Here is an 18,259-nt window from a genome sequence, read left to right as displayed (position 1 = left end):
TGAAGGGTAATGTATCAGTTACACTGTTGTATAAAGAACATTTTCCAAATTTAGTAGCATAAAATAATAATAAGTTATTTCTTATGATTTTATGTGTTAATGGGGCTCATCTGGGCGGCTCTATGTGGTGCAGCACTGATCACTTTTGTGACTGTATTCAGCTGGGAGTTTGACTAAGACTGTAGTGTCCAAGATAGCCTCTTATCATTCAGTCTCTTTCTATGTGACCTCTCATCATTCAGCAGTAAGCCCAGTTTCTTCACACCATGGACACTGGTTTCCAAGAGAATAAGGCCCAATGTGCATGGGTTTATTAACCAAGCCTTTGCTTACATCATCCTTGTCACGAGTCCTTTGGCCAAAGTGTGTCACTTGACCAAGCCCAGATTTTATGAGGAAAGAGACTATACAAGAACATGAATACTGGGAAGCATGGTTCATCAGAAGGTACCACTATAACAGTCTACTACAGGAGGTGCTTGTTTAAATCATTTTACTCTCAGTGACTGCATTGAACTGAATATACAAAATGTCATTGAGCTTTTCTGAGGAGGCTTAGTTCTGGTCAGTTTTAATAACTTTTTAGTGGTTAGAACAATGTCCACCAATAGGCTTTGTTCACCAATGTCTATTCAGAGAACCTTAAATAAATGAGATCCTAGCAATGAAGTTCTCCGCTGTGACTGGATAACCAGTTGTTGAAATGTTACATAGATGCTGAGTAGCTTGTTTGGACATTGAAGATAATGGGGACTTTGATCTTCAGCTTTTAGAGTTTATAACTCTGAGTGTTTATTGAACACTTCTAATGTTATAAGCACTCTATTCCATAGATGAGGCAAAAGTATATGTTTGAAGCCAGACAAACTTGTATGAAAATAAAAACCGCACCATTTACTAGATATATTAAGAGGCCAGGTCACTTGACCTCTCTTTGCCTTAACTTTTTTTCCTGGGAAGTGGAAATAACAACACACACCTTTCAGTGTTGCCATGTCAAATAGCATAATGTATATAAAGTAACTAGAAACAAGTAGATGCTTAGTAATTGTGAGAAGAAGACTCAAGGAGCATCCAGTCTAATCAAGAAGATAAAAAGAGCTTCAAATCGTTTTTTAACATTTAGGTTTTAAAATATTCTCTAAATTAAATTGCCACGTTGTGGGGTCAAGAGGGAGAATAGACATTGATTGGGAAATACCTGAAATAATAATATTAAAATCATCTATCATCTCATTTTACTTGAATATAATGACTTTGGTATTGGTAGTATAGTCCAAATACCCTTGTAGGACTTTTCTCCCCTTAATTTTCTTAATTTTTTGAGATATGGAATGAAAATTCTTCCTATTTCAAAATACTGACAGAGAAGTCCAATCTTTGTTTTCTGTTATCTGTCTGATATATTTATTGTCAGATAGATGAAGGTCCATACATGTTCCTGACAAGAAAAGAATACAGATGTGTAAGCACAACCAAAAAACATCCACAGGCCTATGGTAACTTGTCTTTCCTCAATTATTTTTACCTCCTTAATAGTGTATGAAAGATGGACTTAAAAAAAGTAATTTTATATTATCTCTTCAGTATCCCAAGTACATTTTTAGAGATGCTGAAGGAGAAAGGACACTAGGTTGTCAGCTGGGCTCATGTAATAGTCATCTGGGCAGTGCATGAGAAGATTGATGAATAGGCTATTGCTTCAGAAGATAGGTACTACAGAGGAAAAAAACTGCAGAATTACTAAGTACTGCTAAGTTCAAACAGTTTAAGGGCTTTTCATGTTTGATTCCTGTTCCCCTCCCTAATGTACCCAGGGATCATCACAAAGGTGGATTGAAGTGTGTTTCAGAACAAAACTCTCTTTTGCACGACTTTTCTTTCTTCAGAAAACTTTGATTTATTTAACCTTTGTTTTCAGAAAAGTGCATCTTTGTTTCACATTTCCTAGGTGATGGATTTTTCTGTTACATGAATCTGTACCATCTGGTTATATTAGTCACACTGCAGTATGTTGCACTAAATCAAGTAACACATTGTGACTATTAATGTTGTGATGTGTAAAAACATGTCTCACTCTGGACTGGGGAAAATGTGATTTTCTGAAAACAGCTGTCTGCATGTATTCAATAAAACTTTTCACCTTGGAAACTGCACTGTTTGCCATCTAAGCATTTTCATTGACAATTTTGAGGTATATTTTAAAGCCTATTTTTTTTCCTCTAGTGTCATTAAATATTCATGATTCCACTAAAACTTTCAATAATGAAATAAATTATAATGATGATTACAGTGAATGTCTACCACCTCAGTATTTAGATAAATCAGAGAGAGTATACTCAGAATGTTCAAGAACAGACCTTTCCAACGGATTGATCATGATGATCAAGACTTTATTTATTTATTTAATTATTTTCTTTTTATTGGGGTATAGTTGTTTTACAGTGTTGTGTTAGTTTCTACTGTACAGTGGAGTTCTCTGTGCTATACAGCGGGTTCTCATTAGATATCTATTTTATACATATTAGTGTATATATGTTAATCCCAATCTCCCAATTCATCCCATCCCCCATTTTCCCCCCTTGGTGTCCCCACGTTTATTCTCTGCATCTGTGTCTCTATTTCTGCCTTGCATACTGGTTCATCTGTACCATTTTTCTAGATTCCACAAATATGCATTAATATATGATATTTGCTTTTCTCTTTCTGACTTACTTCACTCTGTATGACAGTTTCTAGGTCCATCCACGTCTCTACAAATGACCCAATTTTTTTCCTTTTTATAACTGAGTATGACTTTAGTATTGATCTTCTGTCTGTTGTCACCACATCACTCCTGTCTCTAAGATGATTTGTAGGAATCAGAGGAGCAGACTTCACAAGCATATTATCTTTCTGTGTCTCCAAAGGTTCTCTTAGCTAACTCCCTCTCCCTTTCTGTTCAGCAGTTTCATGGCCATTGCTCTAAGATCATGAGACTTGAGGAAAACAAAGAACAGTTGCCCCCTCAAGAAAATGTATACAAAAATTTATCCTTGATTTCTGTTAGGAATGAATCTGTTTACTCTAGGGCAAGAAACTGTTCCTTGGTTTCTGTTAAGGAAAGAATCAATAATAATGTTTTGTTTTGGGCCTACTGAGGTACAGAATATAGCAGTGTTCTCAGGGCTTTGTAAATGTTTAATCACTCCCACTTCCATGAATTTTCTTTCCTTCTTGTAAGAGCAAACAATACTTCTTTGATTGCTTGAATAATGATTTCCTCGTCATAATTGGGCCAACCTTGCATATTACAAATAAAAATTTTCAGATTCTTAAATGAAATGTCAAAAAAAAAATCAGAACAAAAAACCAAAACAAAATGTTCCAAACTATTTCTTTCTTTCTCTTATTTTCCATTTCACTTTTTCTTTTTCTGTTATTTAGTACTCTTCATGTTGCTTATATCTAACAACATTGCTTTATTTTTTATCAAAATAAAATACGCACATAGTAAAAAGTAAATATTTCGAAGGGCTTACATGTCAGATGGTGATAAGTGCTGGGGGGAAAGATAAAGAGTAGCGAAGTTGGTAGGGAGTGCCAGGAGGTGAGATGAAGTTGGCAAATTAAATCTAAATGTTAAAAATCAATAAATATAAATTCCATTTGGTATAGCAGAGTGAATAAAAACTTATTTTTCCCTCTCTCTGTTCTGAACGCATTGAAAGGTTTATATTTACCCAGACTTATACATACACAAGTATATGTCAGCTAAAAATACACAGATGTGCTCAAAAACAAGAGAAACATGTCTGTAGGACAGAAAAAGAGAGAAAATCCATAGTTTCAAATACATAGTGGTTATACAGCCCATAGGAAATAAAGATTTGACTCAAGAATTGAAAGAACCTTAAAGCTTGGTCAGAAATAAGGATCAAGCTGGCAGTTTGCATTACATTCTGGGATTTGGGGAGGAAATAGAGGTGGCTATCAAGAACTGGGAGCTTGGCCTATGCTTGCAAAGAATTACCACCCAATATATCATAACCAGTTCCACCTGGAGAGATGGACCCAGGCAAATGTGAACCACAAGGCGGGAAAGACTTGCATGGTAAAGCCTACATCTGATGAGCATTTTGACATAAATGAAAAACATACCAAAAAACAAGCCATTTTGTGAAGGTCTACAGAGAAACTAAAAAGGATAATTAAAGCTTGCAAAAATACAAACAGTGACACTATATGAAAAAGGCCTTAACTCTTAAAGAGATAAAATGTCCTGCAAAAATAACAGAAGTCACAAAACAAGGACAGACAGATGTGTGAAAGAATGAATTATATTTCTTAAAAATGAAAAAAAAAAAAGCACTCTTCGGTGAGGTGAGGTCAATAGGCAAAATTAATAGTAAACTCTCCTCAGTTGAAGTGGTATATTTAAAGATACAACAGGGCTTTCCCTGGTGGCTCAGTGGTTGAGAGTCTGCCTGCTGATGCAGGGGACACGGGTTCGTGCCCCGGTCCAGGAAGATCCCACATGCTGCGGAGCGGCTAGGACCGTGAGCCATGGCCGCTGAGCCTGCGCGTCCGGAATCTGTGCTCCGCAACAGGAGAGGCCACAACAGTGAGAGGCCCGCGTACAGCAAAAGAAAAAAAAAGATACAACAAAGCAAATGACACAGAAACAACATAGAGAAATGCAAAATATGAAAGAGAAGGTAAAAAATAGAATATAGACTGATAAACTCCAATATATATTTAATAATATATAATATAGGTAAAAGGTAATTTTTAGAGTAAATAAGAAATAGATAATTTATTATTTCCAGAAGCAAAGAAGCATAACTCTTCAGATTAAAAATGTTCAGTGAAAGCTAAGCAGGATAAATTAAAAAGATGCACATTGAGAGAAAAAAATAATGATCTGTATAACATCTCTGATAATGAGAAAATCTTAAAAGAAAGAATATTAAGATTACTTATAAAGGAAGAAAGATTCCATTGACAGATGTCTTCTCATCCACAGAAATGTATGCATGAAAACAAAAGCTGAAGGAAAATGACTGTCAACCTAAAATTCAATCCCCAATTAAGCCATCATTCAGGAGTGACAGTAAAATAAAAATATGCAAAAACTAAGAGTTTATTTCTAATAGACTATCAATGAAAAACTGCTAAAAGATTTACTGCAGTATAAAGGAAACGAACCAAGAAAATTGAAGGTGGGGGTAAAATGCATGGAGCAACAGTGTACAAATAAAGTAATAAAATAAATGTCAAGCCTAAATATTTACTGTAAGAGTAAAGGCAGTAATGCATGAACAAATTGAGATCAGAATAGAAAATTCTACTTAACAATAAAATGGAATAAGTGTGCAGGAGAGTTCAGGGAAAAGTTAAATTGTGTTAACTTTTAACTTGCTCTTTGTCTTGTTTGGGTAGGGAGCAGAGATAATGATTAATTTTAGGTATTGTTTACAAAGAGTATGAAGAGAAGTATGTTATAAAGTAGGAGCTAACATGAAAGAAATTACATATGTACATTATTTAAACTATTAGAAGATAAACATGAAATTTTAAGAAAGAAAAAAAAGTATAATAGTTAGAAAGCACAAATTATCAGAAATAATTTGATATCTATTTATAATCACAGTGAATGTAAAACTCACATCTTACAAACACATCTTAAAAGAGAGAGACCTTCAAAGCAACTCATATGATTAGATTCTGTTCAGTGGTTGAAAGAAATGAATTACATCTGTACTTTTGACTGTTGATAAATCTCAAAAACATATTGTTGAGGGAGGAAGAAGCAAGTGTAGTTATTTTACAATGTGCTGACATTATGCAACCAACACACACACAGACAAGAATTCTTTATGCAGTCTGTTCAGCTACAACTCATGTTTCTTGTCATGCCAATTAACACATATATGACTGGTGACTAAAAAAATAATGCAGATGTTGCAGCAATTCATAAGTGATTTTTCCTCAACATGTCAATATTTTGTGCTACCATCTGACAGTGGCTGATTCAAAGTGTACTGATACAGTCAGAGCCTGCTAGTTAGAGGGGAATACAGTACAGTATTTTACCTGATACTCTTTCACTCCATGTTCTTTCTTCAGCCTAATCCTCTCAGCCACCTCTTCGTCATTTCTTGCCCAGTTCCTATTTCTTTTTAAAACACCATCTTCAGGTAGCCTCCTAAGCAAAGGTATATGTAACACACTTTTTCTGAATTTTCAAATATCAAAATATGTCTCTATTCTATTTTGGATAACTGTTTGCAGCTACTGCACAGAAGGATGTAGTAGAAAGAAGCTGGGACTTTCCTAAAAAGCCTGTACTCTTGTATTTTACATCCATTCATTCTCTACAGCAACGTTTCTTTCCATTTACTACAATAAAGCATATGCCATCTAGCAGTTTAAAAACGCCTTTTGTTGTACTGCTGGGGCAGAAAAGGATATAAACTATATGTTCAGTTGATAACAGTTGTAGTCTCATGAGGTGAAATAGGCTAAGTATAATTTTGCCGTTAATTGGTATCCATCCTGGGCATTGTGTTCTACTTGGATTTAACTTGCCAGTAATTCCTTTAAGACAGATCAGTACTTCCACAGACACCTACTATACGTCCTTTGCCTTAATCTAGACCAGTTTGCTGCTGCCTTGTAAACTCCAGTGGTATCATAGAGAGTAAGGACTCTTTAGATGCTAAGCTCACTCTTTGGCTTTAGGGCAAACATTTTTCCTTGAAGTTACTTGATTTAAACCTCAGCCACTGTTTCCTGTACCTGCCTCATGATAATTTACAATTCTGCCCTTGACATGAGCACTCATGTACTCTCAGCTTCTATCAAGCTCACTCCATTTACTCTTCAATAAGTCGTTTAGACAATTACTTATTCTTAGACTAATATTAGGATAGCTATTGAATTAATTAGGCTCGGATATATCACAGAAATACACAGCCCAGAAATGTCAGTAGCTTACGACAACCAAGGTTTATTTCTCTCTCATGCTGCGTGTGCATTCTGGATCAGCAGCACTGCTCCAGGGCCGTGCTCCTCGCGTTGTCTTCTGTTCTGGACCAGAACTAAAGGAATAACCTTGATCTGAGATGTTGACCTCATGTTTGAGGAAAAATAGAACATAATAGAACCTTGCAAATGATCTTAAAATTTCTTCTTGGAAATTCAGCATATCACTTCTGTTCCCATTTCAACAGCCTACGCAAGTCACAGGAAAAAATTTGGTGTCGACAGCTGGTAATGGATGATTCACCCAGAGGGAGCAAGCAGCAAATATTTTGAATAACTCAATCCTGTATTCTATATTAACAATACTGTAGCCGTTTCTGTTCAATTTCTCTTTTTTTCCTCATGAATGTCACTTTATTTTATTTTTAAAAAATTTTATTGGAGTATAGTTGATTTACCATGTTGTGTTAGTTTCAGGTGTACAGCAAAGTGAATCAGTTATACGTATACATCTATCCACTCTTTTTTAGATTCTTTTCCCATATAGGTCATTACAGAGTATTGAGTAGAGTTCCCTGTGCTATATGGTAGGTCCTTATTAGTTATCTATTTTATATGTAATAGTGTGTATATGTCATTCACAATCTCCCAATTTATCCCTCCCCCTCACTCTCCTTCCTGATAACCATAGGTTTGTTTTCTACATCTGTGACTCTATTTCTGTTTTGTAAATAAGTTCATTTGTACCAATTTTTAGATTCCACATATAAGTGATATCATATGATATTTCTCTTCCTCTTTCTGACTTACTTCACTCAGTATGACAATCTCTAGGTCCATCCATGTTGTTGCAAATGGCATTATTTCATTCTTTTTTATGGCTGAGTAATATTCCATTGTATATATGTACCACATCTTCTTTACCCACTCCTCTGTCGATGGACATTTAAGTTGCTTCCATGTCTTGGCCATTGTAAATTGTGCTGCAGTGAACACTGGGGTGCATGTGTCTTTTCAAATTATGGTTTTCTCTAGATATATGCCCAGGAGTGGGATTGCTGGGTCATATGGTAGTTATAGTTTTAGTTTTTTAAGGAACCTCCATACTGTTCTCCATAGTGGTTGTACCAATTTACATTCCCACCAACAGTGTAGGAGGGTTCCCTTTTCTCCACACCCTCTCCAGCATTTATTGTTTGTAGATTTATTGATGATGGCCATTCTGACCAGTGTGAAGTGATAATACCTCATTTTAGTTTTGATTTTCGTTTCTCTAATAGTGATGTTGAGCATATTTTCATGTGCTTTTTGGCCATCTGTATGTCTTCTTTGGAGAAATGTCTGTTTAGATCTTCCACCCATTTTTTGATTGGGTTGTTTGATTTTTTGATATTGAGCTTCATGAGCTGTTTGTATATTTTGGAGATTAATCCCTTGTTGGTTGCTTCGTTGCAAACTGTTCACTTTCTCTTGTACCACCAATATTTCAATGACCATCTATTCCTTTCCTGTCTTCTCATTCCAATAAACCCAAAAGTCCTCCTGATTGACCTTCTGAAATATCTTCATATGTGTGTCCTCTTCTTTATATTTACCGCTCCAACCTGGTCAGGTTGTTACTGTCTCTCTTGGACAATTACTCACAACTCCCTAATGCTCTCTTTGCTGTCAGTCCTGTGCTCTTTCACATCTGTGCTCCACACACCCACACACTGATCACACTAATTGCTTGCTAATTGTCTGAGCCCTTGTGGGCTTACGGGGCCCTTCCTGTTATGAGCCCTGTCTTCTCTCTAGCCTCATGGTCCCTCACCCCATGACTCTGAAATGGCCTCCAGCACCGCCTCCCCCACCACTCATTCACTTGTATAACTCCTACGCATCTTGTGAAACATCTCAAACATCCTTAGAAAAATCTTCCTAAAGCTCCCAGGCTCTTGGATCCTGTAATAGCATTCCATTGTTGCTCCAGTTATATTTGTGATATTTGTTTTCATATGCCTGTCTTCCTCATTGGACTGTACGCTCTTTAGAGTCAGGGACTGATTTTTACTCAGCTTTGTGTCTCTTGAAGGAAAGAAATTGTGTCTTAATAATCTTTGTGCTCTTGCACCCAACACAGTATCAGCACATAATGGATGCCTAATAATTTTGCTTAATAGCAAAATAATAGTAAGAATAATAGTAAGAACTTCAGGTTTTATTCCATGTGAGACAGGTAAGTCATAGAAAGGTTTTGAGAAAAAGAACAACATTGTAAACCATGACTTTTGAATTTGTGTAGAATATACCATTAAAAGAAGTTTGTAATGGTCCACACAGGCTAAGAAATAGACCTTTGCCACCATTCCAGAGAAGCCTTTCCCATAGCTCCTTTCTGCACTCAAAAAGTTATCAAACTTTTAAATTCATTTAACAAACACATGAAAGTGAATTTTATTGATTTAATACATTAATGATATTTTTTAAATGGGTAAAAGAGCAGCATATGAAACTGAACTAAATAACAGTTTTTATCTCTATGATAATTGATGGTGTTGACTCAAGCTGGGAGTTAGATGGAAAGCTACATCGTAGTTAAGTGATTTCTAAATATAAAGGAGTATTTTCACATGGCAGATCTTTATGTATGCAGTACACATTATACAGGATATTATTGCTAAGGATAGAATGGTAGTCTCTCCATCACATAATATCCTCCAGCCCCCACTGTGGTTTAAATATCTAATTGGATTTCTCCTCATGAAGCTTATAAAGTACCAATGAAGGTGTATATTTGTTCTGAGAGAATAATGGGCAATTTGATATTGTGTTCCTTATAATGTCAGTCATTATTCTATTTGATATGTATAGCATTTTCAGGTTGATATGTTTAAAATTAAAGAGGCATTTGTCCTCCTTGTGAAGAAACTAATAAGGAAGTTTTATCCCAATGAATTATGTAGATGGAATGAAAACAAATCAATTCTATTTTGGAGTAGATATTTTCTGAATGCAAAGGAATCCTAACCACTACTATGAGTTGATATGATGCTTTGGAAAAAATGGTGACTTATTTCAAATCACAACCAGATAAATTAAATATGCTGGGAATGCTAGTAGCAGGGTTTTATTCCTGGATCTTAAATTTGATGCAATTCTCTCCTCAGTTTTGTCTTCCAAAGGAATAATTCATTGACTATATAGCATTTATTGTAGTTACTGGGTTACTACTTATTCTAAGTTCAATAGGTACCTAGTTTGTTCTCAGGTCATATTTACCTGAGAAAAATGTACCTATAGCTAACTAAGCGGTGCTGTGGCCCGCAGGGTTGGCAGCTAGACTATATAGCAAATTTGTGTGAATTAGAAAAACCCCTGCCTTGTTCTAAATTAGAACAAGCTCCCCCTCTAGGCAAAGATAGTCCCTTTACCAGACGGTTCAGAAAACTAATGACATTTTGAAGTACAAAAAAGGCACCCTCCCATCCCCCACCCCACACTTTTTTTTATTTTTCCCCTGCAGGATACCTCCTTATGCTAGGACACAGGCATAGCAAATGGAGTACTCGTTGGATTTATGTTGTCATTCTCTCCTCTGGGTACTTTTGGGCAGTGCACAGACTGCACAACTATACATGATAGCTCCACAGTTAATGATTCTCACAGTGGAAACCCTAGGCAGGCAGTTATGCTAGAGAGTATTTTGGGAAGACACCCCACACGATGGGATATTTGAATATTAAACATGAGAGCTAGGATGTAGTTTTTGACAACCACTGAAGAGATAGACAATCTCAGGAAGAAGGAAAAAAGTTGGACACATGGTATTTTCACATTTTGTATAGTGGCAAGAAATTTGATAGAGCTAGAATAAAAGATTCATAGTTGGGAGTGATATGAATTGTGTCTGGAAGGAAAGTCTTTTGCCCGATTATGAAAAGCCTGGAATGCCCTGATAAGAAGTTTGGTCTAAACAAAGGAGGCTTGGATTACTTTTGAAGAAAAATTAGGGAATGATGTGAAGGATACTTGAGTTAGCAAAACATTCCATTTAGCACAACTAACAAGTAAAATAGGGTTAAGACAGTGTAACTGATAACTGCTTTGACTTGCAATATGAGAGTCAGGGCTGCTGTCTTTTTCATGGCAAAGATTGGAACGTGTCATGGAAGTTAAATGACACCATTAAAAGTAAGACTCCCTTGACCATTTCAAATTTTCACAAGGATATTTCTCTAATCAGGCCTATTTTATTATGATTGTCAAAGTAATAGGTAAAATAAATAAAATAATTAAATAAGCAGGTTATATGCGTAATGAAAAATATATGAATACAAAGCCAATGAATTATTCATGAAGTCCTATGACTTCATAAGATTTTTCATGCCAGCTTAATATATTATAGGTACTTCAGAAAGGAACATCATTTAATTATAGTAGAAAAGGGTTGACTTTTTGATAGGTATGGTAACTTTATAATCACAGAACAATTTACTTTTCTTTAATGCTTCTGTCAGTAGCATAATATTTTAGTTTTGATTGTTCTAGCACAAATTTGTCTTCTATAATACATTTTAATTTCAAATTCTTAAAGTTTATTTTTTAATATATGTTAAAGATGAATACATTGTGAACTCAGATTGAAGTGGAACTAACTCATGACCTCTTAAAATGATGTATTAAGTGTGTGATCCTACTCAATGCGGAAGTTAACTTGCACCTTCATTAGAGAAAACACCATCAAAAACAGTAGTGAGAAATGATTCTTCTTAATATCCTTATATTTCCCAGGTTTATTAATACCGTTCTCCTTTGTTGTCTTCTTTTACTCTGCTTTCTGACTTCCAAGGTAAGTTCACTGTAAGGACAAGCTTTGGGACAATATTTCCCTGTTACTTCTTGTGTATCAGGCAGAATACTGAACATGTGGATGAGTAAAGAGAGGTTTTAATTAATTTTACCATAAAAAGTAATGAATGATGTCTTAAAATCATGAGAAATTGACAAACATGGGGAAAATGAAATGCTCTCCTAAATCCCTCTCATCTCTAAGTGTAATCACTGTTAGGTTTGGAGGATATTCTTTCATATAGTTCGCTATTCATATACAAATAGAATTGGAAGATTTAATTAGCTTTAAGATTGTCACTGCTTAAGTTTCTGTTTGATACTGAAGTCTGTAATCGATTCTTTTTTTTTTTTTTTTTTTTTTTTTTTTCGGTATGCGGGCCTTTCACTGCTGTGCCCTATCCCGTTGCGGAGCACAGGCTCCGGACGCGCAGGCTCAGCGGCCATGGCTCACGGGCCCAGCCGCTCCGCGGCATGTGGGATCTTCCCAGACCGGGGCACGAACCCGCGTCCCCTGCATCTGCAGGCGGACTCCCGACCACTGCGCCATCAGGGAAGCCCTGTAATCGATTCTTGAGCTTGATAGAATTTTTGTCTTGATTTTCAAAAGTTTAGAAATCATAGACATTTCATAAATTAAAAGTCATTATTTTCTGCATATATATTTTAGGAAATTTTTTAACTTTCATTATAATCTGAGGTTACTAATATTTAAAAATTTAGAAATTATTTACTAAGCATATATTTTGTTTTGTGGGTAATGAAACGTTTGAATGAAGATAAATTGTTGAAAAATTAGAAAGTAGATTGGAGATGTGTGGTACTGGAGACAAGGAGGCAGGTTAAGAAATGTGTCGATGGATAGGAAAGATTCTCGTTAACAGCATGGCCAGGCCACAGGAAGAACTGAAATATCATTCACTGCAGCTCAGTTTGCAACAGTAGTTACTTTTTGCTGAGAGTGGGTCTGAAGACAATTCTGATAGTCTGCTCTGATCATGACCCAGGCCTTCTTTCCATCTCAAATTCAAACTGTCATCAGAGAATGAATTTGGTTGGATTCATTAGTCATTATCCAGTATAGAATGCAGCAGTTAGAGGCTGCCTCTAAGATCTCTGCACTTCCTCTGTATGGTGCCATTGGGATAGGATCCACCACTGGTCCAATTAACCACGTCCATGGTGGTGGACCAGTGTAGCGCATTGTATGGTGATTGCTCCATAATTAATCCCTCAAAATGTATCTGTGAATATTGGAGACATTTTAGGGATTTTTAATGAATGGCAGTATAATTAAAAGGCTGCGTTTGTAGCCTTGCATTAGAAGGCACTAACATGGGAGCCTAGATAATGGGCCCTTTAGTGGATCAAATTTTTTGCCCAGTTTCTTGCCCTTCCAATATGCATTATCCATGCCTTTTGCTTTTTTTTCTTTTTTTCATTGAAGACAATGTTTTAATATATAATATATTTATCTTTATGCCAATTTATATGGAGGATAGGGTCCACAAAGTGAAAAGTACTTATTAGGTCCTACAAAAGTTACCATGTGGCCCTGCATTCCAGTCTTGGGTGGGGCATGTGGGGCGCAAGTCAGTGTTCAAACTTCCACCTCCTGGATGGTCTTTGGGACCCATTTCAGCTGATTCAGTGTACCTGTTCTCAGTCTCAGCCTGTACAGTCATCCAGAATTTGATAAAACACATTGAGTGCTTTTCTGGGGAAGCAAGCCCAAGGCTTTTTATTAAATTCTCAGAGGAGTCCAGAAAGATGTAGCATTGCTTTTCAGAATTGCTGTGTTGAAGTGAGAGGCACGTAAGATGATGCAGGATAACTCAGAGAGGCACAGTGATGATGGTGATGGATAGATATGCCCAGATGATGCAGAGTGACACTGTGGTGACCCTCAAAGTCTCCTAGAAACACAAAGAGGCGCTGTGATGACATAAAAAGAGTGTGCTGACACAAGAGGTGCATGATGCCTTGGAAGACTTTGGAACATGTGGTTTGCTTCCCAGTTTCTTCCTTGGGTCCTCGAGGCAATGGGGCTTGGGTCCAGACAGGATCTCTCTGAAGTTGGGTCTCTGAAGGACCTCTCTGAAGTTGGGTCTTTTTTTGTGTTTATTAGATCCAATAAAATGGCACTCTCAATAATTATATTTTAGTGTCTGATATTTAAAAATTCTATGTTCTGTTAAAACTATCCAGTGGGCAAGGAAGAATTGAAAGACATTTTTATTTAACCCAAAAGATAGTCTGAAAGAGCCAGTACTTTTACTGCAAGTGTGTTGAACTATGAAGGAAAATCTTAAACTCTTATTTACCACCCAGAAGGATGTCTGGGCTTCATGATCCTGGATCCTGGACATGTCTGGATCCACAGACTATGATGATGTCATTAGGGCTCAATCCACTCTTTCTCTTGTGTTTTTATGAAAGCTCTTCCATGTGGTGGCAAGATCGCTTCAAAAGGATTGGGCTTATAGCCTGTTACCTTAACAATCAAAAGGAAAGAGCATCCAGCAATTTTCCCAATGAGTAAAGCAAAAGTACTTTCTAGAGTTCTTATTCTTGCTTGGATCACCTGTCTACCTGTGAACTGATCACAGTGATTAGGACAATTAAATAGTATGACTGCATATGTATGAATCATGTGAATCAGAGATGAGATCAATCTATATCCCCATGCCCCAAACTGAGAGGTTAGAGGGTAGTTTTTCAGAGGGAAATCAAGAAGTTCTTCCAGAATTAGGGCGAATGAATAATAAGCAGCCAGAAACTGCAGATGACAACTATAGATACTGAGAGGAAGAAATTAGAGACCTTTTTTTGCTTGAACTCAAGTTTAAGTAATAATGACAGTAGTATGATTTGCAAGTTTAGAACTCGTAGTTATAAAGAGAGTGTGAAGGTAACTGTCCCCATTGCAGTTTAACTCATGACACTGATACTCTTGGGACCTAAAATAGTTTTCAACAAATATAGTTATCTCCACTGAATGCCAGTAATCTCTTCCTGAAAATCAGTTGTTCTACATGGAAACACTAACCAAGAGCCTAGTTCTCATTATTCTTAAGTGGGAAAAAAATAGTGCATTTCACAAAAACCCAGGCCTCAACAATATTCTAAAATGTAACTAAAATCAGAAATGTCTATAACACATTATCATATTAGAATGTAAGAAGCTGAAAATATGATTTTCTGACCACCAAACAATAGTTTATAATTAAAGGTACTTTGTACCTGACATATATGATGCTTATCCCCTTCACTGGTAATTTTGCAAAATCTATTCACCTGATTATGACAGTCTAATAATTCGATATGGAATGCAGTTCAAGATTTTCCCACATTTTTTAAAATTAAAAATATTATATTGAGTTTGGGGAATAAAAATTTACATTATTTTCCCATTATAAACACTGGTTAAAAATGTTTTCAGAGGTATATACCGTCTATGAAATTTGGCTTGTATTTTGTGTGTATATATGTGTGTGTGTGTGTATAATTTTCTGTATATTATAACGTTTTGATATTTTAAAAAAACATTTCTGGCTGGAGAGAGATTGCCCCTTCCAGGATTAGCTAATTCCCAATGACAATAGCAACTTGCCTCTAAAAATTCCTTTCATATAAAGTTGACCCTTGAACAACAGAGGGGTTAGGGGCACTGACCTCCCTCACAATCAAAAATGTATGTACTGCTATCTCTGCCTCAAAACCAAAGGGACTGATTAATGACTCACCCCAGGGCAAGAAGCTGAAACGGTTTGGATAGAATCAGGACTCAAACCCTAGGTTTCTTTTTATTCCACATATTGTGATCTCTAATCAAACACAAACTTTTCCCCAAGCTTAGTTAATTTAAAGATCTGTAAAATGAAAATACATGTACTATATTTATTGAAAAAAGAACCCACATATAAGTGGACAATTAGTTGTCAAACATTGACAATAAGTTTGACAAGGTGATTCAAACCCATGTTGTTCAAGGGTCAACTGTACACACCAACCAATCCTGCTTGTACCCCCAAGTACCTCCTTATTTGGTTCTCACACACCAAGCCAGTATTTCCTTAGCCCTAAATTATCCTTGGGCCAAGTACCCAGCAACTAGAGACCACTCCTATGCCCCAAAGCCTGCTGGAGTTATTTAAACTACTCAGTCTGAAACTGTTTATTGTGCCTTGTTTTGCCTTTCCTGTGGACACCCCAATGAAGACTGTGGCCTAAGCTCCCCTCTTGCTCCATTCTTCTGCCTCTGACCACCCTAGTGACTTCCTTGTGACCTTGTGTGGCATGCAGAAACCCCTTTTCTAGCCCTGTGAGTAACGTAAACTTTACCAAGTTTCATTCTCATCTCTTGCTGTGGCTGCACCGACTTTATCATGCCATATCCAACATATACATTTTTAAAACTTGAGTATAAAAAAACCAAGAGATGTTTTGCTAAGGAAATGTTGACTGGAGAGATTTCTGCAGGGTTCTTACAGTGTGCTTGTTTTGGAAACTTGAGAGGAGCCTATTATAGGAAAAAGAGATGATGGTATATAAGATTGGTGAGTTATTGGCTGGATACTACTTGAGGCTTGGAATAATGCTTGGTAAAAACAATAACAAAATATGTATACTCAGGTTTCAGAGTAACTAGAAATGAGGGTTGAGTTCTATTTTTCACAACTCTCCTAAACAATGTGTAATACTTTAAAAATGAGCGGCTGTTGCCTGAGCCAAATGTTAGAGTAAAGAAGTTTTAGTAAGGAGGGAAAGCAAGTCTATGATAACTAAAAATGCATCATATTAAGACAAGGTAAAAGTAAGATATAAATACTAAAAAGAATCTTTCTGAACTTATGAGCAATTGCAGTTCTGCAGTCCTTAGGAGAGGAAAAGAATTCATAGCCTGGCAAGTTTGTCAGGAGGCAGCTGTGAAAATAGAGGTGAAATATTCAGATTGGAGCTAGTAGTTGAGTAAAGAAAACAAAAACAACACTTTAAACCACTTTTGACAACAAAATAAACAATTTTTTAATGATATGTCTTTTTCCACCTCAAGTGTCTCTCACCAAGGAAAGAGAAACACTTCTAAGGTCTAACAGAAAGCATTAGGTAAGAATAATTACTTTATTAGTATGCTATGGAGGAAAGAGGATGAGTTTTATTGTTACACAAACCTGCATTCTCCCAATTTCTAGGGACCCAGGAAGGACATTTCTAGGGAGATGATGATAGGAATATCTTAAGTTCTATGAGACTTGGTCTCTTTACTGGTAAAATTACATAATATCTCAGATACCATAAGGCTACTGTGAATTTTAAATTCGGTTGAAATTGGAGAACCTATCACTTATTTTTTAATCATTAGCTCTACCATATTTATGTTAAAAATTAACTACAGAACAGACTCTGTATAGTAGTCCAATAAGATAAGGAGCTAAACTACAATCCACACCCATATTTTGAAGATTCTTCTTTTGCCATTTTAGTATGGTGTATTTGCTTTTTCTATATTCATAGAAGACAGAGAAAAAAAAATTATGTACCTTTTTTCAGACTTTGTTGAAAACAGTCTGTGCTTAGAGCATATATCACTATTCACCAGAATTTGTTCCGGCATGGTGAGCTCTTTCTTGACTGACAGGTTAATAAATTCAGCTTCGATATAGACTATTTTGTTGATCTCAATTCATTCTTCAACCATAGCACCTGAGTACACATTTACAGCACCTCCACAATTAGCGGACACATGGGCATCTGATATAGCTCAGTTTTGGGCTCTTCGAATGGTAACTGTCTAATTCTTTGAGATGTCCTGTAGGGATCTGTTGACCTGAAAAAAATAGACTGCCAGATATTTCTACAGCAAAGATGGGTTTATTCAGGATCAGCAGAGAATTGCAATTTGGGGTCTGCAACCACGGCAAGCCATGTGCACATCCTGGCACAGCAAGGGAAGGAGAACATTTTCATAGAGGGGAAGACGAAGTTGGCTGACCTATAGTAAATAAGGAGTCCATGGCTTTTCATTGGCTGAGTCCTTGTCAGGTAAGAAGAGGAGTCTTTCTTCTTCCTGTTGGGCTCTGCTATCATTGCAGGGCATGAGAGCTCCCCCTTCTGGTCTCTCAACTCTATTTAATTGAGGTTTCTGTTTATTAATTTTTTTAGATCCAACAAGTAAATTTCATGTTTTCCACCTACCCTTCAAATTTAGTGAAAATTCCTTTATTCTTTACTCTGTGATGTCAGGACAGATAGACAAGAACATTTTATTTATTGTATATATGACTTCATTTGGCATTAGTTTTAGCTCCAAACTTGGTCATCCCTAACAAAATAGTTTCTTGTGTGTGTGTGTGTTTTCCTTAATAAACAATTTAACTAGAAGCTTTGGAACTCCTGAAATTCTGAAGTTTCCTGTGCCCACTGAAGTTTCTTAAAATTTAGCTGCTTTTCATTAATCCAG

This window comes from Monodon monoceros, unplaced genomic scaffold (genome assembly GCF_005190385.1).
Source record: "Monodon monoceros isolate NGI ecotype Baffin Bay Population unplaced genomic scaffold, NGI_Narwhal_1 Super_Scaffold_6, whole genome shotgun sequence".
Taxonomy (NCBI): domain Eukaryota; kingdom Metazoa; phylum Chordata; class Mammalia; order Artiodactyla; family Monodontidae; genus Monodon; species Monodon monoceros.
Note: the sequence above shows the minus strand (reverse complement) of the source record.